This window comes from Orcinus orca, chromosome 16, assembly GCF_937001465.1.
Source record: "Orcinus orca chromosome 16, mOrcOrc1.1, whole genome shotgun sequence".
Taxonomy (NCBI): domain Eukaryota; kingdom Metazoa; phylum Chordata; class Mammalia; order Artiodactyla; family Delphinidae; genus Orcinus; species Orcinus orca.
The window spans coordinates 38923449-38944621 of NC_064574.1; the positions used below are offsets into that span (position 1 = coordinate 38923449).

Sequence of the window (21173 nt, forward strand, 5' to 3'; positions counted from 1 at the left end):
ACATACGTGGAGGCATCTAGGGATAAATCAGGTGTCACCTCATAGGACCTCGGTTCTGTTTCCATATTTTTAGTCGTAGAAGAGGGGGACAAGAGAGAAAAAGAGCATGGTTTCCTATAATCTGCTTCCAAATAGAGCAGTACATTCTTAACCACAGTGGAAGGGCATCCATAAATAAAGCTTTCATGAGTGGTTTGTGGCTTCCTTAACTATACATACACAAAAATAGAATACATAGTTTTTTTTTTTAATTGTTGTGTACCTACAAAAATACTTTAAAATTCTAGCATATGTATATTTTCAGCAAGAAATGGAATATCCCTCTGGCTTTCAAATACTGCCCAGTGGTGTCAAGCTGTGAAAGAGAAGACGGAAGCTTCAGATCTTAGTTCAGCCCAGAAGACCTGGGGAAACTCCAGGTCCAGGTCCGGGCTGCTCTAAGGAGCTTCTCCCACCAGAGTTAGGAGGCCCCAAGTAGAACCAGAATCAATGGCATTATTAAAGGCACTGAAAATGGCACCCATGTCGCATGCTTTGAAGGCCACCCAAATATTCTAATCAACATTGCTATAATTCTCTGACTTAATCTCTTTAAACAGGTATGTTTCTCCCCTAAAATCCTCTTTTGAAATGCAGATGCCCATACATGACACATCATGGAACAAATTAGGTGTACAGACCCACTTTCTCTGCCCCTGAGGTCAAGATGGAAGACTGAAATTAAACGGAGAAGGTGAAGGTTTTTGTTTTTTTTTTTTTTGCGGTACGCGGGCCTCTCACTGTTGTGGTCTCTCCCGTTGCGGAGCACAGGCTCTGGACGCGCAGGCTCCGCGGCCATGGCTCACGGGCCCAGCCGCTCCGCGGCATGTGGGATCTTCCCGGACCGGGGCACGAACCCTTGTCCCCTGCATCGGCAGGCGGACTCTCAACCACTGCGCCACCAGGGAAGCCCAAGGTGAAGGTTTTGACAGAGAAAGATGATAACAAAGGATGCCGGGCCACCGGTAACTACATCTCCATTGCATTTTTGCTTAAGTATGGCCCAAGGCTATCCAAGCTAGCATTCTGCATCCCAGCAACATTGTCCAGTCTTAAGATTCATCATTAAACATAGAAGCCATAAAGAGGCAAACCATCCAGCAAAAGCGCTAAACAGATAAATAGCAAAGTCTAGTTTATAACTAAGTCTGATTAACTTCACCTCCTAAATGTCTCTACTTCTTCTTCTTCCCACTTCTACCTCCATCACCCACCTCGAAGGCATTATCATTCTACAGCAGCCCCCAAAAGGCCCCCCAAATTTATTTCCCCCCTGCAACCTCAACCCATTTTCACGGTGTGGCCAGAGTGGTATTTTTTTAAGATGTAAATCTGACCAGGTCAGTTCAGACACTGAAACTCTTCATTGGCTTTGCATCGTCATAGGAGAGAATTTGGACTCCTAAATGGCCCACAGGCTCTGCAAGTTAGGGGTTTCCAGCCTCATCCTGCCTCTAGCATTGCGTTTCCTTGTCCCACCTGTTCACCATGAGCAATTCTTCCCATGCCTTTGCAATCTTCCCTCCTTTCTTCACCTTCCCATCCTTAAGATTCATGTCTCACTCCCTCAGAGAAGACTTCCCCCTTTCTCTATTTAGGTCAAAGCCAGCTCTAAATAATAGGCTGTCTTTGCACCATATTCCTCTCCTTAAAAATAACCAACACAGTTAAAATTGCTCATTGGCTTTACATGTTATTTAGCTAATGTCCACCTCCCCAATTATATTATCGTATGTGGCAAATGAACAGGAAGAAAGTATGTTTTATTCATTCTTTGGGTACATAGATAGCCCACCTTTCCCAGACAGACGGGTGTGGCCGTACTTGAGTTCTAGCCAATGGAATGTGCATAGAAGTGATGGGGACCATTTCCAGAACAGGTCCATTTAAATTCTCACGAGCAATGCTCTGTACTCTTTTTCCTTAAAATTGACTGGAACAGAGAAAAGGACAAAGATTTTGGAAGCCATATTTTGAAGATGGGGAAACCTGAGTCACAAACAAGGGGAAATCTACCCAACCTAGAACATCCATATTGGGCTTCTCATTGTGTTAAGTCACGGTGATTTGGGAGCTTATTTGTTGTAGTAGCTAGCATTGCCCTAGTAAAACACGATCCTATTCCCCATTCATAACGCAGTATCTAACACATAGTACATATTCAATAAGTATTTGTTGATTAAATTATAGTGTTGTTTCTTGGCATATGAGACATCCTTTAGAATTAACTGAGAGGACTGGTAATCTGCATTTGATCAAAACTCTTGAAAATAAAGTCATCTTTCTAAGATTATCTGATGAGGAAAGCAATATGCACAGATACCAAGTAGAAACTGAGTTTTCACATAATGAAAAATGATACATTCTTAATTTTTTTGATACACTTGAACAAGGTAATTGCCTGTCTACCCAAATTTAATGACAGCCAAGGAGATTTTAAAACATTAGTTTTATTCTCTAGGGCTTCCATCTGGCCCAACTGGAAACTTCTATGAGATAGCACTGCAGAAATGAAGAAGTAGATGCTGTAGGGGTGAACAGAACTGGGTGTGTCACTGTCTATTCCAAATATAGGCCGTTTCACCCTAAGACCTATAACCATGCCAAGCTTCAGTTCATCCTCTAAAACGGGGATCATGATGTTCTGTCTGGATGATCTGTCCATTGGTGTAATGGGGTATTAAAGTCTCCTACTATTATTGTACTGTTGTCAATTTCTTCCTCCATGTCTGCTAATATTTGCTTTATAGATTTAGATTTGGTTAACAAATGTTATATGCTCTTTTTCTATTGATCCCCTTATATAATGTCCTTCTCTGCCTTTTGTCAGACCTTGTTTTAAAGTCTTCTTTGTCATATGAGTATTACCACCCCAGTTTTTTTGTCATTTCCATTTGCATGAAATATCTTTTTCCATCCCCTCACTTTCAGTCTGTGTGTGTATTTAGGTCTGAAGTGAGTCTCTTGTAAGCAACATATAGATGGGTCTTGTTTTTTAATCTAATCAGCCACCCTATGTCTTTTGATTGGAACATTTAACCCATTGACATTTAAAGTGATTATTGATGGGTATGTACTTATTGCCACTTTCGTTACTTATTTTATGATTGTTTTTGTAGTTCTTCTCTTCTTCTTTAAGTTTATTGCCTGAGGTTTAATGATTTTCTTTAGTGGTATGTTTTTGTTCCTTTATTTCCAGTTTTTGTGTATCTATGGTAGGTTTTTGAATTGTGGTTACTATGAGGTTGATATATATTGACCTGTAACTATATCTACTCATTTTAAACTGATAAAGTCATTTAAGTTCAAACACATTCCAAAAGATCTACACTTTTTTACTCCCCTCTCTCATGTTTTGTGGTTTTGATGTCATATTTACATCTTCATGTTTATCTCTTAACTTTATTGTAGTTATAATTGATTTTATAAGTTTTGTCTTTTAATCTTTGTACTAGCTTATTTAAGTGGTTGATCCACAGCCTTTACTACATATTTGCCATTACTAGTGGGGTTTTTCCTTTCCTATAAATTCTTACTTCCTGTAGGCTTTTCTTTTCCACTTAACGAAGACCTTTTTATACTTTTTGTAGGGTTGGTTTAGTATTGATGAACTCTTAGTTTTTGCTTATCCGAGAAGTTCTTTGTCTCCCCTTCAATTCTGAATGATAACATTGTTGGGTAGAATGTCCTAGGTTGTAGGTTTTTCCCTTTCAGCATTTCAAATATATTATGCCACTCCCTTCTGGCCTGAAACACTTCTGCTAAAGAACCAGCTGATAGCCTTTTGGGGGTTCTCTTGTTAAGTTACTTTTTTTTTTTTTTTCGCTTTTTCACCTTTAAAATTCTCTCTTTAATTTTTGCCATTTTAATTATGATATGTCTTGGTGTGGGTCTGTTTGGGTTCATCTTGTTTGGGATCCTCTATGCTTCTTGTACCTGGATATCTGTATCCTTCAGGTTCGAGAAGTTTTCAGCCATAATTTCATCAAATACATTTTTGACCCTTTTCTATCTCTCTTCTCCTTCTGGTACTCCTATAATGCAAATGTTAGTACACTTGATGTTGTCCCAGAGGTTCCTTAAACTATCATTTTGTTTAACTTTCTCTCTCTCTATGAAATTAGGTGAAATGGTTACCTATCCTGGTCTTCAAGGGGTATCCTTGTGTGGGAACACCTCTATGCAGTCTGCGTGTGCCCGGTGGCTTTGATGTGAGAGCTAGATCTGAAGTGAGCTCAAGTGACATCCTCCCCCAGAGTGTGCTGGCAGCTATCACCTTGGTGGGAGGTGGGGTTAGAGATGAAGGTGTTAGAGCCAGAGCCAGGTGTGAGCCAGGACTTCTCTTATGCTCAGTGGTCATCATCACCCTAAGTGGGGTGGTGGTCCCAGGGTGCTGCAACAGAAGCCCTAAGGGTTGACTCTAAGCTGGTTCAGTTCCCTCTATGTGTGCATTCTTCTTCTGGGCAACATTACCTTCACCCCAGTGGGAAGCAGCGCTCGAGCAAGAGGGGCCTGAGCCAGCACCTGGTGTGGGCTGGGGCATGTGCTGGACAATTTCAGGAAACTGGCCAGAGCCCTGGGCTGTTCTCAATCTGTTTCCTCTGCCTTGTTCCCTGGAGTAAACAGGCATGTGTGTGAGCTCTTCACAAGCGGAGTCTCTGTTTCTTACAGTCCTCTGGTAAGTCCCACTGGCTTTCAAACCAGCTAAGGGACTCATTTTTCCAATGTTAGAGGCCAGGACTGGGGTGCCCAATATGTGGCTCAAGCTCCTCACTCCCCAGGGAGGAGGATCTCTGAGCTCGTGATATCCCTCTGCTCTTCTGTGTCCCCTCCTAGGGGTGTGGGTCCCAAACTGATCGCTTCTTTTCCCTTCCTATCTTACTTTGTGCGTAGCTTTCTTTACAGCCCTGGTTGTAGAAGAGTCTTCCTGCCAGTCTCCAGTTTGTTTTCAGTGAGGATTTCTCCACATGTACATGTATTTTGGACGTGTTCATGGGGCAAGGTGAGCTCAGCATCTTTCTACTCGCCATCTTGATCTCCTCAGTTATCTGTGTTATGATAATTTTTTTAAATTAATTAATTTTTTTATTTTTGGCTGCGTTGGGTCTTCATTGCTGCACGCGGGCTTTCTCTAGTTGTGGCGAGCAGGGGCTACTCTTTGTTGCAGTGCACGTGTTTCTCATTGTGGTGGCTTCTCATGTTGTGGAGCACGGGCTCTAGGAGCGCGGGCTTCAGTAGTTGTGGCACAAGGGCTCAGTAGCTGTGGCTCACGGGCTCTAGAGTTCAGGATCAGTAGTTGTGGCGCAAGGGCTTAGTTGCTCTGCAGCATGTGGGATCTTCCCAGACCAGGGCTTGAACCTGTGTTTCCTGCATTGGCAGGCAGATTCTTAACCACTGCGCCACCAGGGAAGTCCCTGTTATGATAATTTTTATCCTAAACATTTTCAATCTATATTTTATCTTTCCCATCAGCTAATAACATTAAGATGACCTGATTAGCTCTGCCTTGAAAGGTCTGGATTGGAGCTCTCCCTTCTGTTCCTTTGGCAGGCTAGAGTCTCTGAGCTCTCAACTTTCAAAGCAAAGTCAGGGCATCTCCACCTCTCTCACCTTGGCCAAAAGGAAAATGATATTATCTAAACTAGCCAGAGTCCAGGCTAGCAGAACTCTTTCTGGGCACTGCCTTCTTTCCTTAGAAGAGAGGATTGATGTCTGAGCCTAGGAGGAAAGGTTGGAAGAGATGGTATCAAATAGCCTTAGAAAGGAGCATCTCCTAGTATGTACATCCTGAATCTTACTAGAAGTTTGACCTCAGGTAAATTACTTACCATCTTTGTATCATATTGTTTTCATTTTTTAAGTGGAAATAATAAGGTTTACTTCAGAGAATTGTTGGAGGCTTAAGTGTGAAAATCTATCAAATTTAAGGCAATGACTAGCACTTTAGCATCATTCCACAGATAGGTGTTATTGATCATTCTTTATCTAAGCTGCTTATGCTTTATTCCTCTTATATCCTAATGGTCTTTTGGTTTTGACTGGAGAAATATTTGCCCCATGTTTTCCTTTTTCCCTTTCTTTTGTCCTTACATTTCTCTATTTTTAAATTAATCATTTATTAGTTCACGAAAAGGGCTAAGAATTTAGAAAGTCAGAAAAGATTGCAAAAAAGACATATCTATCTCAACCACACACACACACACACACACACACACACACACACACTCATAACCACAATAGCACTGACATTGGCTTTGGGTCGATTCAAACCTTAGTTCACTTCTCAGCTTAACCATTTCCAACTTATGTAACCATTGGCTATTGTTTAATCCTATGAAAAATGTAAATGGGCCCGTAACCCCAGCTCTATAGTTACAGGTCAACAGGATAATTGCTTTTAACCTTGAGTTTCCCAATCTAGGAAACAGGGGTAATTGGTAGTGATACCAATTTAACAGAGTTAATATGAGAATTAAATAAGATAATAAACTGGAAACTGTTATACATGAGATCAATAAATAATGGTTGCTAGACCCAGCAATCCCAATCCTGGTATATATCTAGAAAAGATGAAAACTCCAATTCAAAAAGATACACACAGCCCAGCATTCACAGCAGCACTATTTATAATAGCCAAGAGATGCAAACAACTCAAGTATCCATTAACAGACAATTGGCTTAAGGAGATGTGGTGTGCGTGTGTGTGTGCGTGTGCGTGTGTGTGTGTGTGTGTGTGCATATACATATATGTATACAGACAACAGAATATTACTCAGACATAAAAAAGAATGAAATATTGCTGTTTGCACAACATAGATGGACCTAGAGAATATCATACTAAGTGAAGTAAGTCAGACAGAGAAAGAGAAATATATTATACAATATCATTTGTATGTGGAATCGAAAAAATAATACAAATGAATCTATATACAAAATAGAAACAGACTCACAGACATAGAAAACAAACTTAATGGTTACCAAAGGGGAAAGGGAAGAGGGGAGAGATAAATGAGGAGTATGGGATTAACAGATACAAACTACTATACATAAAATAGGTAAGCAACAAAGATTTACTGTATAGCACAGGAAACTATATTCAGTATTTTGTAATAACCTATAATGGAAAAAATAACTGAAAAAATAATATATATATGTATGTATATATACATACATACATATATATAACTGAATCACTTTGTGGTACACCTTAAACTAACACAATATTGTAAATCAACTATACTTGAATACAAAGAAAATAAAATAAAATGAAAATAAATAATGGTTGCTGTTATTTTTTGAAGCAAACTTATTTTATAAAGGGTTAATTAGGCTTAAGGGAGCTAATATGTAAGAGGCTTTGCACAGAGTAGGAACTCTGAAAGCTTCTAATTTCTACTTTCTCTTCTTTGCCCTCTGTGCTCAGTCAAAAGAGCTACTTAAATGATGGGAACACTCGTGGATAATACACACAATTTGCTGAAGCAGAGCAGAGCAGGTTATTTCTTTTCACCAGTGCTAGTAATGATATCTACCAGACAAAGTCTCACTCAGAAATGGACCTGACTCACTGAGGGGACCATGAAATCCCCTTGACCTCAACCCAGCCAAGACCCCTCCCACCACTGGTGGATGCCAGAACTCCACTGTTTCTCCCTTACTCTTCACTTTGATGCGTGTTAAACCATTAATACTCTTACAGGAAATACTTCTGAACAAGTATTTCTATCTTCTCTAGAGTATGAGAGTGGAAGAGATTTATAAGCAGATTTTCGGGATTTATGTTTAGGGATTTGCGTGAGGAAAGGAGGAGAGGTGGAGAGGAATGCCGAATTCCAGAGGGAAATGGGAGGAGGAGCCACACATCTGAAAGGGGACCATGTTGAAGACAAAGAAAATGTTGCCTATTTTGGAAATCTGCCCAGACTTTTTTTAAAAATTTAATTAATTAATTTATTTTTGGCTGAGTTGGGTCTTCGTTGCTGTGCGTGGGCTTTCTCTAGTTGCAGCGAGTGGGGGCTACTCACTGTGGTGGCTTCTCTTGCTGTGGAGCACGGACTCTAGGTGTGCAGGCTTCAGTAGTTGTGGCATGCAGGCTCAGTAGTTGTGGCTCATGGGCTCTAGAGCACAGGCTCAGTAGTCGTAGCGTACGGGCTTAGTTGCTCCGCAGCATGTGGGATCTTCCTGGACCAGGGCTCAAACCCGTGTCCCCTGCACTGGCAGGCGGATTCTTAACCACTGCGCCACCAGGAAAGCCCCTGCCCAGATTTAATTCTTAGTTCCAATAAATAAGAAGTCTCCACTGTGCATTGGTACCTAAGTGGGTCTCATCCTAAAGAGGGAAGTACACACTTTCTCACCTTTCTCCTTGCTGTTAACGTCAACCTTAGAGACAGGTGACCCCCAATGCACTGTCCTAGTTCTTCAACTCTTTTCTCATCAAGTTAAAGCCTTTGGGGTATATCCTCATGAAATTTACTCAGGGAAGATGGGACCAAAATAATGTTTGGTTTAGAAGTTCTAAAAAGTGAAATTACTCACCATTTAAGCTAGTGCTTAGATGGAATAGCTCCCCAAGAACTGACAAGGAAAAGCGGAAAAAGAAAAGAGAAATATGTTTCATTTAAAAAAACTCTTCCATTTGAACAATTATCCCAAAATACAACAAAGCAAGGTAATTTGAGTGAGTTTGTTTTGTTTTAGGACATGACCACACTTTCTACCATGATATATGGATTATTCTGGGAGTAGGGAGGGCAGGATTGTTGAAAGTCCAGGAAAAGAAGTCATAATTTGAAGTAAGCAACAATAAGAATAAAAAAAACTTTTCTTATGGTTTCATATGTATACATAGCTGCTCTATTCTTTTTTAAAGTTTAAATGTAAAATATTTAATTCCATATTTACTCACGATGTGCAGCATAGAAGCACAGATATTTCTCCAGGCACAGCCAGATGTGACAATGCCTTCAAGACCCAGCAGTGAATTCCTCTTACACCAGGTCTGAGGAAAGTTGATTGAGGGAGGTTTCACAATCCGTGGATTTCAGCCATCTCTCCAGCTTCTCCATGTCATTGAAATCTCACTGTTACACTCAGAATTTGTCTTCTCCTTGAGATCACTTTCAAAGCATTTCACTGCCTGTGACAAGACAGAGTAAGGAAAATGCTGATAAGTTTGGGTTTCTTTCCCCAGTCTCTCAGCTTTTCTATCTTATGGTTTGGCATCTCATTCCTCTGTTACATCAGATCCCATATTAGAAATCTCTGCTCAATCTTGACATATGTCAAAGGTGCTGACTGGCAAGGCACTAGGTACAGCTTAAATTCAGTCTTTGATCATGACCACTTTTCAAACATTTAAGAGTGTAATTAGAAAAAAAATTCAGAAAGCACTTGAAAACTTCACATAATGGCCAATCCACATTTAGTGAGCCTGTCAGATGTTTTTAACCCATTCCTGATATCAGGACCAAAAGGATGAGTTAATTTATCAGTATTTTCAGAAATAATATTTCAGACTAAAGTATGAGCTGGATGTTCTATTTTGGTCTGTTCTTCCTCATTTTTACATATTTCTTTTTTTTTTGAAAGATGTTATTGAGTAAAAAAAAAATGGTGATAATCTTTAAAGCTCTGACTTAAAAGTAATGATATAAAATTTCTTAAACTGAGATAAAGTCTTAAAAAAGAAGAATCACTTTCTGGGTCAAAAGATTAAAATGATTTATTTTTAAACCCATTAAATCTGGACTAACTAATATTCCATTTGACTTATTATACTGAAACAAAACCATCACTAAGGCACCCCAAAATTTTGCATTAATAAATTTAATTTGAGTCCCAGATGAGAGAGCTATGAAGAGGAGATAGCACTAGGCTGTCTATATACATGTATAAAAATATATTTATTTTTCAATTAGTAGGTTCCCTAATAAATCATTCTGTATATTGTGAATTTTACTTCAGTAGGAAAGCTGCCACAATTATTTGTTTTCATTTCATGACAAAATCAGAGCATGTTCAATAAAACAAGTAGATTGCATATTAAATACAAATGTACCGATAATATTCACTAGATAACTATGATGTTTCTCCTGGAGGGCGAGAGACTCAGAGTGCCTACTTTCCAAGGAAATTATGTGTTTGCTGTGATATGTTTCTTATGCCTTCTGCAAATCTTTAATTTTACTTTAAAATAGATGTTGGATTTCATGCTCCTGCAAGAGGAAAACCTGAACTCACAAACAGAGGCACATGACATGAGATACATTAAAAACATTTTGCAAATAGAATATGCCAGAGTTAGCAGAAAAGTATGCTTTGGGGGAAACTTCTATTATGAATAAAATTGTTGTTTGTCACTTTTATTTTGCTGGGAGGCAAATTACTCACTGCATAGCCTGTTCCATTTTTTTCTTGAAATCAGGTCACTTAATCCCTTCTGGGATGTATTCAGAATGAGAGCCTGTATTTTCCTCTCAGATTAATCTGGAGAGAATTTCAAGTTGCAGGTCTTCATATAATAAGGCACATGGAAATGGAGTCTAAAATGTCTGACACTTTAATGAGATAACTTCATCCACAATGGCATTACTTGTGAATATGATTTAAATGAAAATGGAGGCGAACCAAATCCCCACATGACCTCAGCAACTCTAAAATTATATTCCTGTAATGTGCTTTATACCTCCTATACCCCAAATACAGCTGGTAACCTCTAAATGCCAGCATTTGTGGACGGAAACGTATTTCTGAGCACAATATGTCATCTGTTCCTAGGATATAACCGTTATTATTCATTCTTCTGGGACAGGAATCCATGTTTAATAATATTTATGATTTAAAGCTAGAGCTAGCCAAATGCAGGAAATTCAAAAGTTCAGTTGGACAATTTGTTTTCTATTCACCACCTATTCAGTTTTCTTCGTTTTTCTAAATATAACGACACACCCGGAGGAGGGAGGGTGAGCTGATTTCAGGTCTCAAACTTAAAAGCTGAACAACCACTGCGTAACTGATACTATCTCTAAGAGAAATCTGTAAGATATAACATTTTTCCTGTTACCATAAAATAATCAATGCTAGCTGAAGTCCTTTCTCACGTAGGAAAATGATCTAGAGAAAATCAGAACAGATAGAGATAGATAGATAGATAGGGTAATAATTCTGAAATGATCTGTAGGGAAGGGCTAGTTTATTTTGTTTTTAATTTCCAATCTGTCAAAGGTATATGCATTTGTAAAATTTTAAAAATGATTAATAGAAAATGACATAAAAAGTAAGCAAAGGCATACAAACTATAAGCCCAGACTTCCATTATGAGATTCAACAGTCAAGGAAATTACATTGCAATGAATATTACCAGAAAAAAAGAATAACAGGAAAATTGGTTAGAATCTTCTAAATGCTTACTCTCAACTTTGGCACTTCTTTCATCACAGACTGGCACCAGTCCACGGGCCATATTTTGAGAAACACTGAGACAGAACAAATGTTCTTGCCGTGCCTTCCTTCCTGTTTATTTCATACTTGGTACGTACCTCAATATCTTTAAACAGTGTGTTAGCAGCAGCATTTTAGGGAAACATAATTTTTTCTTCTATGTCTGCTTATCCTTATATGGTAGCTGGGGATGATGCTGGGAGCCTGGGAAAGGTGCCATGCTATGGACAAATGTTAGATATGATTCCTCCCCTAAAAAAATATAACCCACTAAGAGAGGAGAGCATCATGAACTCCTTAATGAAGTGTTTCCCACTGTGGTCATGGACTAGTGGAGTGTCATAGACTTCTTTCAAGGTGTAATTCCTATGTGCACCAAATAACGTCAGCAGCCTGAATAAATGCTTCCTGGATGTGAATTCTGCCATATTTCCAACCAATGGACGCAGCTGTGATTAATAAATATTCGTTCATTTTTAAATGCTACCAAAATTGATAGTAACTATGTGCCAATATGTATATACCCTGCCGGTAAATTCCAGAGATATAATTAGAGTCATGGGGGTGGGGTGACACTCAGAAAGTGGGAAACACCAGTAAACATTTTTAGAAGAGAAACTTTTTTTTAGAGGAGAGCCTATGGGGTTGGAGAAGGCAGTGGGTGTAATAGAAGTTTGAGTTTTTGCTGGAGGAATGGGTGTGACTTTTTTCATAGAAGTCATTCTAGATGGAGGAAGTAACACAAGTGAGGATATAAAGCCATAACAAACTCTCCTATCAAAAGTGAAATAGATGGTGGGCGGTGAGTTGGTTGAGAAGATCATGGAGGACTTGGAACACTGCTAAAGGTGGACTTTTACGCATTACACAGTAAAAACATTTCAACAAAAGTCTAAATCTCTGATTAACAAATAGTAACTTCCTAAAGGTTGATGTTGACAGTGACTTTGAAGTTGTACCCACACTCAAGAAGGGGAAGTACTGTATTTGATTACAGATGTCAGCCACAGACATGTGCTAGGGAAGCAATGGCAGACATTTATTATTTCTGCCCCTGAGCTGTGGTTTCCAAACCTGTCTGAAAGTTGAAAAAGCTTATGGGTTTTAAAACACTCAGCTCTACAGGGCTCACAGCATCTAGCAACTGGTTTATATGGTAGAAAGGAATTAAAGATGTTTGAGTACTTAAAGGTGAGATATAAGAAACCCACGTGCTGGATGCAGAATGGGCAAGAGCCCAGAACATGAGCTGATAGAAGGTTGTGACAAAATAAGTGCACAACAGAACAAAACAAAAATCTTATTTGAGAAACATCTTAAAATGTCATAAAATATTGGAGCTGAAGATTAATCTTAAAATATTGTAGCCCAACTTTCGTTTTAAAAATACAGAAACAGAGACACATAGATATTAAGTCTCTTGCTCCAAAACATTTGTTAGCAACTTAAAGAACAGGAATTAGAACCATAGCCTCTACCAATCTCCATTTATGACATCAATAACACTTAGCAAATCATTAAATGTGAATATCATAATTGAAGAATCACAGATAATTCCAAGATTTCGAGACTTAATTACTGGAAGAATAATAGATGCACTGTCAATGGAGGGCTTTTCATTTTCATTTTGATAACAAAATATTTGTTGATGAAATGGGCCATTAAAATATATCTTTATTAGTCGAGGCATTTCTCCCTTAAGTACACTATTTGGTACATTACATTAGTCAGGGCAGGCTAAATTAGGCTGCAGCAACAAAATCTGCAGCAACTTAGCACAACAAAAGCTCATCTCTTGCTTTCCAAAAGTGCATTCATTGGGCACAGGCGACTCTCAAGTGCAGTGATTCCTAAACCTACAGGTGTTAATTCAGCATTCCAGGCTCGTTATCCTAACCATTAAATGCCACTATCCAGAAATTATGACTTCACTCCCATTTCTTTGGCTAAAGCAAGCCACATGGCTATGCCAACTTCTAAGGAGAGGGTAGTGTAACTGTCCTGTGCACCTGGAAGAGGAGATGCTGGTGAACAGTCATGATGCTACCAACAATAACAGGTATGATAAGATTTAAAAGAAGGTAGAGATGAATGTGTCCCAAATGAGGAATATCTCACATATAAGTGAGCATGTTCTGCTGACTTTTTGGGCCAAAAGTCTTGTGTGGTTTTTATGCTATCGCCAAAGGGATTCTACTCCAAAAGAATGTAAATAATCAGGAAAGCTGTGTTTTTCTATTTCTCCATATGGTACGTAGCTCAAAGGGAAACACTGTAAAGGAAAAATGAGTTCCAGATCAAGAGTAGGATACGTTTCATGACGATGTTATGCCAAGTAAACGAACATAAATTTAAAAGACATCCACTTTAACGAAATAAAATTCGAATTTACCTATGAAATGGAGGCATAAAAATTTATTGATTTTTCTAATTCTGATATCTAGGTAAATATGTGTGTCTGTAGATGTCTTTGTTAGGATGTTGGTGCTTTTAAGTTATCTTCCTGAAGAATTTTTAAAGGGACCCTTAAGAACAGTCAGGAGTATTATGCCTACGCCAGCTCCATTATGCTAAGCAATAGCCTCGCAGGACAATTTTGGAAAAAAAAAGAAATTAGAATTTTTTTAAAAAGATGCGAAGCTTAAATTCTCAAACCCCAAATACTGGTTGAGTAGCCACAACAGCAGAGTAAACGATGGACAATTGAAAATTCATGTTGATCATCAAGTCATTTGTTGCTATGGTGTCAAAAGGCTACACTTTCTATATATTCTAGAAAGTTAAAGGACTGCAGTGGTACATTCTTAATTTTTTATTTCCATTTCTCAGAAATGTTGGAAACCATAATGTCAAAGTGGAAAATGTTGCCTGGTTATTTACACAGATGATATAAGAAGTTGACATTTTGTGAATTTCATGCCCTAAAGTTGGTTCTCTGGGAGACAATGTGAGGAGCAATAGAAGGGCCCGCCCCAGATTCTCATTTGTCTCTAAGTGTTGCTCTTCTCCAAGCAGAGAATGGTATCTTTTTACATGGTGCCACCTCACTGGCTTAGAAAATGGCAGAGCAAGGACCATTCCAGTGTACCTGTGTGCAAGTTTCTTTGGAGTGGAGTTTCCTGGGCACTGGTGTTGTGCATGTACAACTGGATTACAAATGCCAGCTTATTTTCCAAAGTGGCTTTGCCAATTTCCACTCCCTCCATTGATGTCTGACAGTCTCTTTGTTCCATGAAGTACAAACAAGGGCAACTGAACTAGCATTGCATACATCAAACCTGCTGAAGGAGTTTCTACTGGGGAAAACTCACAGAGATGGCATGAGTATAAGTGAGTGGGTCTCCTCTTGTCCCGATCACTCTCTGAGGCAGCACACAACAAACTGACGTGGCCAGAAGTCAGACTCTGGGATAGGAAATCCCACATCTTGGTCTGAAGGTTTTCAAGAATCACTATTGAGGAAGCATGAGTATCTCTTTTTATATGATCAGAGGCTCCAACACAGTAAAAAATAAGATGTGGTAGAGTCATGGCCCAGCTCTCTCCTGTCAGCTCTGTGTTGATAGCTAAGTGTATAGCAGCTGCCGTTTTCCTGTCAGGATCCAACCGAGGGCTGTGGTCCAAGCCTTCAGTTGACATCTTAAGTGCTGAACTATAGCCAGTTTCCATGGAGCTTTGAAGGATGCAGTTCTTCTTCTGGAAGGCCAGTCTTCAGGGGGACCCATATTGGACAAATTAACCCCTACCTGTCATTCCACATCCTTTTCTTTCTGGTATCACTTTGTTATTAATTTTTAAGTTAATTATGTTGAAGTTAGAGTATGTGGTACTATGATTATAAATCTCTGAAAGTTAAGACTTTCTCTCTGGCCTAGCCTAAGACTTTCTTTCTGGCCTATGTCAATCCTATGCATTGACAGGAACAGTATTTTAAATGTATCTATTATGTCAAACTTGTTAATTATATTGTTGAGAACTTCTATAGCCTTATTTTTGTTTGACTAACTTATCAATCACTTAGAGAGGCATGTTGAAATCTTCTGATATGCTGGTGGATTTTTTAGCTTCCTCTATGTAGTTTTACACATTTTTGGTTTATTTATTTGAGGCCTATTTTGCAAGATTCATACAAGTTTATAAAATATTTTTCTGATGAATAAACACTTTTGTTGCTATGTAAATGATCCTCTTTCCCTCCTATAATTCTCTTTGCTATAACTTGATTTTGTTTTGTATTATTATACCCCTAAAACTTTCTTTTAATTAGTATATGACAGGCATTTGTTCTATGTTTCTAATTTTCAACTTTTCTGTGCCCTCTGTCTTTTAAAAAGCATTCACTTATTTGTTTTTATCCAGACAGAAAAAAAAAATCATTGAATTTTAGTGGGGAGTTTAGTTCTTTACTTTATGGATTATGAGTGTGGATATATTTATTTTTATTTTTCTCAGCTTATTTTCTACCCACTTGTTCTATATTTTGTTTATGTGTTGGTTTACCCTTTCTCTATGCCACTTCAACTGGGGTTTAATTTCCCCACTTTATTTTTTTTAACATCTACTTGAAAGTTCTACATTCAATTGTTATTTTTTAAGAGATTCCTATGGAAATTTTAACACGCATTATTAGCTTAAGACGTTTAAAGTTAATAAACATCTTAACTCTTCTCCTAAAAAACAGATGAACTTTAAAAGAATCAGCTCCAGTCACTCCTGTCAAATAGCATTTGGTTGTTGTCCAGAATTCAGGCCTATCTTGATTTTTTATCCTCCCAAATTAGATACTATTATCGTTACATTTAATCAATATTTGTTTAGATTTAACAACATATTCATTATTTTAGTTTCGATTTGTTTCATTTCATTCATACATACCTTCTGGAATCATTTTCTTTCTAACCGAATAAATTCCTGATGTTCTCCCTTTGTAGGGTCTACTGCTTGTAAAAGCTCTCAGTTTTTGTCTGGAAATGTTTTATTTCCCCCTTGCTCTTTCTCAAGGTATGCATTTACAGATTGACAGGTATTTTCTCTCAGCACTTTACAGATCTTACTCCCTGACTCCTGCCTTCCATTGTTGCTGCTAGAAGTCAGCTGTTACTCTAATAGTTATTCCTTTGTATGTGCTATTTTTCTGCTTTTTAAAATAACTGATTGTGAGAGCCTCTGTCTTCGGTGCACCTTGAGTTCACTATCATGTATCTCGATGAGTTTCTTTTATTTTTCTTGGGATTCATTGGGACCTTTTAATCTGAGGACTGGTATCTTTGATATATTCTGGAGACATCTTAGGCATCATCTCTAAGAACACTCCTACACCCCTTCTTTATTTTGTCTCTGTTTAGATATATATGCATCTTAAGTGCTTTATCATATTTTCATTCTCTTGTCTCTCTCTACTGCATTCTGGGTAATTTCTTCAGATCTCTTTTCCAGATCACTAAGTAGCTCTTCAGTTGTGTCTAATCTGCTGTTAAAATCATCCATTGCACAGCAAATCCATATCTGAAACTCAGTGCCTTGGAAATACACAAGTCCACATAGTTTTTGTATAAAGGATGCTCCTTGCAGCTTTATTTGAAACAGGAAAAAGAAAACTAAATATCTCTCGGTAGGGAAATGGTTCAATAAATTACAAACATCTGTTGAATTAAATTAACACTAAAAGCTTTTGCACAGCAAAGGAAACCATCAAAAAAACAAAAAGACAACCTACTGAATGGGAGAAAATATTTGCAAATGATACCAAATAACTCCATTTTAAAACGGGTAGAAGAACTGAATAGACAGTTTTCCAAAGAGGAAATGCAGATGGCCAACAAGCACATGAAAAGATGCTCAATATCACTAACTGTTACCGAAATGCAAATCAAAACCACAATGAGATACCACCTCATACCTGTCAGAATGGCCATCATCAAAAAGAGGACAAGTAACAAGTGTTGGTGGGGATGTGGAGAAAAGGGAGCCCTCCTGCACTGTTGGTGGGAATGTAAATTGGTGCAGCCACTATGGAGAACAGTATGGAGGTTTCTCACAAAACTAAAAATAGATCTACTAGTAAAAAAAATAAATAAAAATAAAAATAAAAATAGATCTACTAGTAGTGGAGAGCAATTCCACTCCTGGGTATTTATCTGAAAAAAACCCAAAACCACTAATTTGAACTGAGACATGCACCCTAATGTTCATAGCAGCATTATTTACAATTGCTAAGATATGGAAGCAACTTAAGTGTCTATCAACAGATGAATGGATAAAGAAGATGTGGTGTATGTATGTGTGTGTGTGTATATATATATATATATATACACACACCAATATTCCAATATATATGGAATTCATATTCCATATATATACCAATGGAATACTCCTCAGCCATAAAAAAGAATGAAATTTTGCCATTTGCAGCAGCATGGATGGACTTGGAAGGCATCATGCTAAGTGAAATAAGTCATACAGAGAAAGACAAATACTGTATGATATCACTTATATGTGGAATCTAAAAAATACAACAAACTAGTGAATATATCAAAAAAGAAGTAGAACCACAGATATATAGAACAAACTAGTGGTTACCAGTGGGGAGGGGGGAGGGGGGCAATATAAGGGTGGGGGAGTGGGAGATAAAAACTACTGGATATAAGATAGGCTCAAGGATGTATTGTACAGCATGGGGAATAGAGCCAATATTTTGCAATAACTGTGAATGAAAAGTAAACTTTAAAAATATATTTTTAAAACTTTAATTAAAAAAACATTAATAGCTATCTAAATCAAGGGTTTTGTTTCATATATTCCATCTTGGACCAATGCCCATCTACATACAGTAGAAAAACATAAGTTCCAGTGAGTATATGTGTGTGTGTGTGTGTGTGTGTGTGTGTAGAGAATGTATAAAAGTAGCTACTCCAAATTGATATGTACTTTTAGTGTAAAATACACTCTGGATTTCAAAGACTTGTATGAAAAAATGTAAATTATCTCATTAATAATCTTATACTGATTGTGTGTTGAAATGATATTACTTTGAATTTACTGGGTTAAATAAAATGTTATTAAAATTAATTGCATGTTTGTTTCTACTTTTTCTTGCCTAGTACACATTTTTAAATTGCATATTATTATTTTTTTTTTTTTAAGCAGAGGTCTTCTTAGAAGCCCATATGATTTAAATTTATTTATTTATGGCTGTGTTGGGTCTTCGTTTCTGTGCAAGGGCTTTCTCTAGTTGTGGCAAGCGGGGGCCACTCTTCATCGTGATGCATGGGCCTCTCACTATCGCGGTCTCTCTTGTTGTGGAGCACAGGCTCCAGACGCGCAGGCTCAGTAATTGTGGCTCACGGGCCCAGTTGCTCCGCGGCATGTGGGATCTTCCCAGACCAGGGCTCGAACCCATGTCCCCTGCATTGGCAGGCAGATTCTCAACCACTGTGCCACCAGGGAAGCCCCATATTATTTTTTAAAGCTATTGATTTTCTAATTTAAAATTCATTTTACAACTCTAGAATTATTATTTAGTTCTTTTGCTGGTAAGTACAATATTGATATTTCCTATTTCTTAGTCACATTTTCAATACTCCTTTATTTTCTTGACTATGTGCATCATAATTATTTCATATTCACTGTCTTGTAATTCCAATAATGACTGTCACTATAGGTGTGATTCCATGTGTTGTTTCTGCTGACTCTCTCCCATGGTGACTCATTTCCTCTTATACTTATTAATCCTTGGAACTTTATCTGTGAACATTCTGAGTTTAATTTACTTTTCTCCAAAGCAAATTTGCATTTTATTCTGCCAGGGATATGGAACCCTACCACTCCAGCACAAATTAAAACACATGCTCACCTTATGAGTCTGGGGGAAAGTCATAGAGGCATTATGATTTTGTTTTCACTTTTTGTTAAAGTATAATATATATACACAGAAATGTGCACACATCTAAGTGAAGGACTCAATAAGCTTTCACAAACTAAGCATATCTGTACAGTCAGCACCCAAATCAAGAAATAGGATATTACAGGTACCTAGAAGGAGACGCCCTCCACAAACTTGGCACTATCATTATTGTTTTGTTTTCATCCTTTGGTACTCAGAGCAAAGGCTGAATTCAGCAGATACCCTCAAGTTCTCCTATATGGGTGTACCCCACCTTTCCTAGGGTTTAGCTCTGTTTCTTACTTGTTGGGGTCCCAGGCTTTGTCTCCTGTCCCCCTGTGTGTGGCCAATTTAAACTCAGGCTCCAGGCAATTAGGGATGTGCAAATATCCCCAGGACAAACATTGTTTCTAGTACTTTAATATTCTCCAGATTTGAGCTTTTCTTTTGCTTCTGACCTTACTTCTTATTCTCCCAGAAGCTCACAAATGTATGAGAGAGAGATGGAGACAGAGAGATAGAGAGAGAGAAATGTTGAGTTTAATATCTGAACCAGCAACAGGGAGTAAGTTCGATAAATTATCATAAATGATAAAGATGAAAATGCTACAGCATTAAAAATCTTGTTTAAATGCCCATGACGGGGCTTCCCTGGTGGCGCAGTGGTTGACAGTCTGCAAGTCGATACAGGAGACACGGGTTCGTGTCCTGGTCTGGGAAGATCCCACATGCTGCGGAGCGGCTGGGCCCGTGAGCCATGGCTGCTGAGCCTGCGCGTCTGGAGTCTGTGCTCCGCAACAGGAGAGGCCACAACAGTGAGAGGCCCACGTACCGAAAAAAAAAAAAATGCCCATGATATTATTAAAGAGAAACTGATTCAAACCTATATATGCAGGTTTGTAAAAACATTCATGTGTTTGTACAGACCTAAAAATACAGGAAGGAAATGAATTAAAATATTAACAGGGATCTTCTTTGGGAAATGGACCCACAAATTCTTTTATTCTTATGCTTTTCTGTATTTTATGCAAGGCACTCATTCTATAAAATGAACAAAAATTAGGAAGAATTAAGAAGAAATAGCAGAAGCCAGAAACACTTTTCCTACCTACCTTCACTCCTTGTCACACACTCAGACTATGTCAGTGACATGAGAGAAGCTGGAAAAAACCTGAATAGCTCCAATAATGCTCAACAGGCAAAACCTGCAGCAAAGTGGGCACAACCCTGCTCTGTCTTCTACATGTGCTGATGACCATCAAATGGAAAATGCAACCTCACTGAGGAGGAAGCTTTGACTCTTCCCACCCATGGGTTTTCTTTTATGTCTCAGCTTTAAACTGCCTTCCTTCAAGAAGCCACTGCAGGTAAGGGATAGAACAAAACTCTTCACATGCTCTCATTTAAGACTCACAATTTTTTGATTCCTTGGCTTGATGGACCTTGTGAAATACTGGAAGGCATGAGACTCACAAAAGGAAGGAAAAGCAGTAGTAGCTTTTTACAAATTTCAATGATTGCTAATAGGTTATTAGGAAGAAATAAGCCTTTTTTCCAACTTAGTATGTTGACCTGCTCTCATGCTTTTTGGGCAGTAATTAGAAAGCAGGACCAATATTGAAGACCACTTGTAGGGCAAGGTTTAAAAAAAGATAGAAATAATTTGCCTAAGAGAATGTTTTTATATTTCTCTCTTCGGAGTTGTGAATAGGGCTACCTCAGTCTCTGAGGTCTTGCCACTCAAAAGTATGGTACCCGGACCAGTAGCATCAGCAGCACATGGGAGCCTGCTGGGGATGCAGGTTCTTGG

At 38.3% G+C, this 21173-nt stretch overlaps 1 long non-coding RNA gene across 1 annotated transcript; it reads left to right on the forward strand.

Moving 5' to 3' along the window:
- Positions 1 to 3803: 3803 nt before the first annotated feature.
- Positions 3804 to 18050, forward strand: LOC125961427 (uncharacterized). Its single transcript, XR_007472141.1, has 3 exons — positions 3804 to 5041; positions 11481 to 11571; positions 14311 to 18050. It is a non-coding gene; the product is annotated as an uncharacterized LOC125961427 (long non-coding RNA).
- Positions 18051 to 21173: the final 3123 nt, after the last annotated feature.